Raw genomic sequence first — 7146 nt, 5'->3', positions numbered from 1 at the left:
TGTGTGTTCAATTCTAATTTCAAACTTGGTTTCAGTAAAAATGGAGCTGCTCAGTGGCAGTATAGTGACTCAGGGCGGGACAAGGCAGATAGAGCCTGCTGGTTGGTCAATCAGGGAACCAGAAGGCTAACAAACAGTCTAGTAAATCTAGGGGAAAAACATTCCAAACAAACAAAAAACATTCCTTGGGCTAAAAATGGCCCCAGAAAATGATGGTTTAGTGATGAAAAGTGATGAGTCATCACCTTGTGTGGGCGTTGTGCAAAACAAATGCTTGCAATGGATTCAGCATCATGACAAACCCCTAGTTAGACCCCTCACATCCTACTTAAAGCAGATTTGTTTTCTGGGTATTTTCCTCCTGTATAGAAAGTCGATGGGAGCCCAACTTGATTTGGCCACTGTGGGTATTTGCAGTGAGCAGATCATGGTAGATTTTTTATCCTGGCTAGTAGACCTAATTTCCTGACAGAATCGGATCAAAAACTAAATAATACAATTTTGTCCAACCTCTGCCTTATATTTATCGGACTGAAAGGGTGAATTGGCCCGTGTTCAGCGGAGAGAAGCCGAAATGGGGATAGTGATATTTGTCACTGCATGGATCCCTCTATGTCCTCCCGGTAGGGGCTCCTCACCGGCACGCTGAGAACCAGCCAATCTATGAGAGAGAATTAAACTGAGATGCACTGTATCACACATGCACGTACGTACGTACGCACACATGCACATGCACGCGCACACAAAGCAGCAGCAGCAGCTGCCTCTGTGTCTGCAGCTGTCAAATTTCGCTCTGCCTTCTTGGACTGCGAACCTTATTCAGAGGTAACACTACAGGCCACTTGAGTATAACAGCCTCCTGGAGGGAGGGAGACAGAGAGAGAGCAGGCAGAGACAGGATATTATGAGCTCCAAGAATAAGACCAAGAGAGAGGAGAGGAGAGACAGAGAGAGCAGAGACACATGCAGGCAGGGACGTGCTGGCCATTGGGAAAAGCGGGACAACTCCCGAACGGCCGGTTCATTCTCGGCCGGTCTAGGCCGGCCATTAGGAAAAAATAAAAAATAAAATGTCGGCCTTCGTTCCAGTAAATCGTCACTGTCGGGCAGAAACCTTGTATCTCCAAGTTTCAAATGTATACATTTTTTCGCAAAGCAAAGCCCTGCTTCATCATATAAGGCTGTTGCACAAAAGTAGTGAAAACAGCTGATCTACAAGCACACAACGCCTCGCACTGCGAGTGTGCTTGTAGATCGGCTGTTTTCACTAGTTTAAATCATTTTTAAAATGGTTTTGGACATACAAGGTTTGCACCCGAAAATGACGAAATATAACTCATGTAATTGGCCCACTGGCTTGTCACTTGTCATGATCTGAAATGGCAAATCTTTGAGTAGCAGCAGCGCTATATAGAGAGATCTCTCTCTACAGCGCGCAATGAGGGCATCTCCAACTCTTCTTCCCGGGCTGAATCAGGGGCCCAGCATGTCCCTGCATGCAGGCCCTTATGAGCTCCTCCAAGAGAGAGACAGAGAGCATAGAAAGACAGGTCTTTATGAGCTCCAAGATAAAGACAGGGAGAGAGGAGAGAGTAGATGAAGGAAAAGGAGAACGGAGAAAGTGTCAGGAGCTGCATTTATGTGCCTTATTTTAGAGAGAGTTTCTTGTGTCTTATTTTTTAAGTAAGGGTCTTGCTAGTTTCCTGTCCTGTCTCACCTATCCTGTGATTCTTTTTCAGTCTCACCTGGGTCTAGGTGATGTTATATTGGACAAGTGGTTAAGATGTTGGCTTTCCACACGAAGGACCAGGGTTCAAATCTTAGGCCTTTTCAACTCTTCAGTAAGTATTGAGTATTGACTGCTCTTTTCCTGAAAATGTCCCCGTTTCTTTCCCTGTTTTGCCTTTCTAATTTTTATGGAGAATGGAGCGTATTTTTCAGTAGCAAGAAACCACTCCTGTTGTGCCCTGCATTTCCCCCCGCCTTCTCCTGCCTTTTCCCACCTCTTTCCCACTGACTGTGAATTGACTGACTCCTCCCAGGCTACTCAGCTGCCTGCGTTTTGTGAATTATTGACTCCTCTATTTAATGCACCTGTGCGAGTTGCACCTCGCTTGTTCATTGCCACTGTTTGGCTGTGATACACGTTACCTGTTTGTACTATTGTTTTTGATCCGCTCTTCATCTACGCTCTCCTGGCTCCTTGGGTCTGGCTCATACGTTTTACTCTAGTCCTAATGTTTCTTCAGCCCTGTGTGGTTTACCTATGTTATTTATCCTGCGACCCTAAAGTGAGTCCTAAGTATGTTTTGTTCTACTCTTGTTTTTGCAAGTAAAGTTTAAGTTTTGTACTCAACCCCACTCTCTCCGCATCATAATTCCACTTTCCTGGTTTTCTGGGCTCCATGCTTAACAACTCCATTCCCATTGAAAAGCAGAATCCATCTTCATAGGTAGATTTAACCTTCGAAGTCAGAGAAGGTCATAAAATAGCTGATCTACAAGCTCAATGTTCTGTGAATCCCCTGCTAATCTAGCGTCTTGCCAATGGCAGGACGTGTGAAGTTTTGTTTGTTTGTTTCAGTGAATGTTTGTCAGGTCCTACTGTTGTCTTTACCTGTTTCATGTGCCTGTCCTGTTCATTGTTATACGTGAGTATGAGAATTGATGCACTGTTGTCATGTCAAGTCTTTGTGTTCGTCTTCCTGCGTTTGGGTCGAACTTTGAAAAGACAGAAATGAGTGAAAACACCGAGATGAGAGTTGCCCCGACAGTAGCGACATAAGTGGGTTGAAAAATGTGTGTGCGTGCGTGCGTGCGTGCGTGCGTGCGTGCGTGCGTGCGTGCGTGCGTGCGTGCGTGCGTGCGTGCGTGCGTGCGTGCGTGCGTGCGTGCGTGCGTGCGTGCGTGCGTGCGTGCGTGCGTGCGTGCGTGTGTGTGTTTCAAAAGTGTATAAAGGGCACATGTTGGGGTGTATTGTTTGGTGTTCATTCTTAAAGACAGTGGGTGTTTTATTGTTTTTCTAAAGGATGGCTTTACCGTGTCTGTAATTAGTGAATGGACAGGATGAGGTTCCCTTTGTGGGATGCGAGAAGAGATTATTTTGAGTTGTGAAGGGGATACTGCAGATTAGTTCCACTAGGTCTAGAACAATAGGTGACAGTGCATTGAATAGATCTTTCTATCAGGGGTCGTGCCCACAGGCAGAAGGGTCATGGATCTTATTTAAAACAAAGATGGTCACAGGTTGATGAGGTCGGGGGGGGGGGGGGGGGGGGGGCATGGGACAGTGGGTGCAGGGGTTGACCATAGCCTCACACTGTGCTAATCTCGGCCAGCTAGCGGGGTGATGATGACGAGATGGTCTTTGAGGGCTCGAGGGGGTACTATAGATTAGCTATACTATGCAGAAGAACAATAGGGTGCAATGCTGTGAATAGATTTTGTACCATTGAGATGGGGGTGTATGCAAAACGGTTATGGATGGTATAGAATTAAAACAAAGATGGATACAGGAGCTTGTATTGGGGTGAGGATGGATGGGGAGATGTGTTATGAGGGTAATTTCTGTGGTCGGGGGTCAGCGAGAGTTGGAGGGGTCGCTCACGGCCTCATACTGGGATGATGCACCAACAACTGGCTATTGGTTATTCATTATAGCGTGGTTAGTCTGTGTGTATGTGTGTATGCAGGCGTGTGTGTGTGTGTGTGTGTGTGTATGTGTGTATGTGTGTGTGTGTGTGTGTGTGTGTGTGTGTGTGTGTGTGTGTGTGTGTGTGTGTGTGTGTGTGTGTATGTGTGGGTGTGTGTGTGTGTATGTGTGTGTGTGTGTGTGTGTGTGTGTGTGTGTGTGTGTGTGTGTGTGTGTGTGTGTGTGTGTGTGTGTGTGTGTGTGTGTGTGTGTGTGTGTGTGTGTGTGTCTGTGTGTGTGTGTGTATGTTTTACTTTTACCATTAAATAGATTCACCAAAAACGTTTTCTATATTTAAAATGTGAGCGTATCAATAATATTATTATTCCAGCAGGGGAGACCGTGGGGCTGGTGGGGATGGTGGAGGCAATCTACACCGAGCAACACATATAATTGGTTGTCGGTATACAATACCAGCGAATCATGGGTGGGGATGGGAGGGGTCACCACTAGTTAAATAGTGGCGGGATAGGCCTGTAACCGGTCTCCTAAGATCTCAAGCTGGTCTACACTTTTTGCGGCTTCTTCATCTAGAGCAATCATGGCAAATCCAGATGGTGAGTGGAATCTGATACGATATTCTCTGGTAATACGAACGTGAATATGTGTACTATATGGCAGATGCATGGGTGATGTATATACACTATGGTAACTATACTTTTCCATGGCTAGGTAGATCTTCAAAGCAGACGGTATCCCCGGTGATCGTGACGTCGCGAAAGAGGGGGAATAGTCCAATTGTACAACACAGAGGGAAGAAACGTAGACTATGTAAGTATGATATCAAACCCATAACCTGATATTTTCCATGCAAATTTACAAGCTGCAGATCAGCCGTTTTGCACACTATTCAAACGCATGTAGATCGGCTGTTTTCTAAAATGTTTTTCTTTTTTATTGTTTTTATTGAAAGTTGTATGATACGATACTATTACCAATGTGTAACAGTAATCTATCAAGATCTATTAGTATTTCAAATCATTGTTTTTCTATCTGTACAGCTACCCCGTGGAAGTCGGAGAGTGCCCACAGGCCCAGGGTTGTGGCGGCGGACCCAGACATATCCACACAGCTCACCAGTGAACCCAGCGGTAAGTGCCCCATTCGATAACGTGATATCTACCAGGTATTTTACAACTGTGGATATCATTCGAATTGGTTAGAGTTGAGATTATAGATCGCGTTATTTTCTAAAATGTTTTTCTTTTTTTCTTTTTTAGTGTTTTTGTATTGAAGTTGTGAGATGTGACACTATTTCGAATGTGTAAGACTAGTGTATCATGTCGTAGTAGTATTATTAAAACAATGCTTTCTATTGTTACAGATACCCCGCGGGAGCCCGAGATTGACAACACTGTCGAGAACACGGTCGTAGAACCCGTCATTTCCGGAGGGGGCGATGGTGAAATAGCCGGTAAGTGTCATCTCACCCATCACATGATATCTTCCGTGTATTTACAAGATGAACATCAATAGGATTGGACAGGGTTATGGGTTATAGATCATCTATTTTCTGGGATCGTTTTTAAATATTTTCAATGTTTGTATTGAACTTGTGAATTGTAACGCTAATACCAATGTGTGTCTGTATTCTACCGTAGGCTATCAGTGTATTAAAGCATACTTTCTATTGTTATAGGGTCGTCGTCGTCGGTGCCAGCGTATCCGGACCCTGCGAGTCTCCTCAATATCCGGCAAGCTGTGGCATCACTCGACAGCGAAGCAGCGCAGAAGCGTGAAGACGATCTGTTCTACTTTGACGCGGCGGAACTATTCGAGGCGATTGTGCCGGTGTGTTCTACAACTGTGAGTGCTACTAATCATAGTACTGGTTTAGAGATTGCCTCGCTCCCCCGGGATGATGAGATCGTGCAGGGGTCTTCTACAATTGTGTCTGGTAGTAGCAGTGATGGCACTAGTAATCGTAGTACTGGTTTAGAAAATGCACCACTCACTTCTGATGTTATTAGCCCTCGGGCTGGGGAGATTGTGAATTTACGTGATTTTATGCGCACCGAAATACATGGTGCGGTGGCCAAAGGTATCAAGTCTATGACGGCTACGGTCAGGAAACACACAAACATAATTGTGCAAACATTAAACAACAAAGTGAGACAGTTGACAGCTGCAGGGACGGACCATGTCACCCAAATAGATCAGAGTATTGGCCGCAGATTAAACGCCCAGACACGTTCTATACACATTGGCATCGAGAACGCATCTTCTGTGATTCAAGACGAGATACAGAAGGCCGACCTGAATGTCGACAGGAAAGTTAGTGCTATAGCCAGTATACACACAAAGAGTATCCTTTCGGGGATCCTCCAGGCTAAATCAATCCTTCGTAGAGATATGATAAAAACTATCACGGTTGCGAGAGCTAGCCTCGAAAACGCAAAGAGTACAAATATACTGCTCGATAAAATGGCTCGTACTCTCCGTGAAAAAATCAGGCCCTCCAACCAAAAGAAGGGCTCTGTGTCTATACTGTAACATATCAAATGGTTGGAAGAGGTTGACCGATACACATTTTTTGTTATTTTAACTTTTTTTTTTTTTTCTTTTTTTCTCTATTACTAGTCTATGAGATCATAACCATATCGTTAAGGATCATAGGAATTCTGGGAGCTACCATATACTGTACAATATAAGTATTCACTAAATTGTGTTGGAAATAATCTATATACATCTTAAAATGGCGGGGGTCCATCGGGATAGTGACGATGACGATCATAATATGGATGCTATCATGGCTAGTCAGCAGATAGAGACCACTGGTATATCTATGTTACGGGTCCCACATGGAGGGGTTATCGAGGATCGTATTTATGATGCTTTCATGAATACCCAACAGATAGATAACAGTAACATACCTACGACCGAGGATCGTTCTGGGGAGGCCGTGGACGATCGCGATATTGACGCTATCATGAATACTTATCAGATAGAAAACAATAATATGTCTATGGAGTGGATGGCGCCCGGGGGTGTTGACGATGATTCTAATATTGATGCTATCATGGATACTTGCATGGCTGAATGCAATGATATAGCTGGTTTCTTAACCGATAGTATGATCAAAACTAATGATATACTGCGTAACTTTCCCCATAGCGGAGAGCATATCAGTGAGTCTGACATGGTGATGGAAATAGACGATATCTCCGAAATGTCAAACTCTGATTCTGAGCACGACATTTCACCTATATCCCCTGATTCCACCAACACTATGACCACAGATGCATGTCAAAATGCAGTCACCCCATTGCAGATAGGATATGGGGTACGTAATACGGCCAGTGGTAGTACTAGTCGTATGAGTGAACATGGGGCAGCTGTAAATACAGATAGGGGTAATGAGACATCCGATACTCAAAGAACGCAAACTACATGCATACCAAAATTTAATGCAAAAGTGATCCGTGAAGCTATAGATTTCAGTAAGATACCCACTG

Source organism: Nannobrachium achirus (genome assembly GCF_963921795.1).
Source record: "Nannobrachium achirus genome assembly, chromosome: 3".
Taxonomy (NCBI): domain Eukaryota; kingdom Metazoa; phylum Chordata; class Actinopteri; order Myctophiformes; family Myctophidae; genus Nannobrachium; species Nannobrachium achirus.
Note: the sequence above shows the minus strand (reverse complement) of the source record.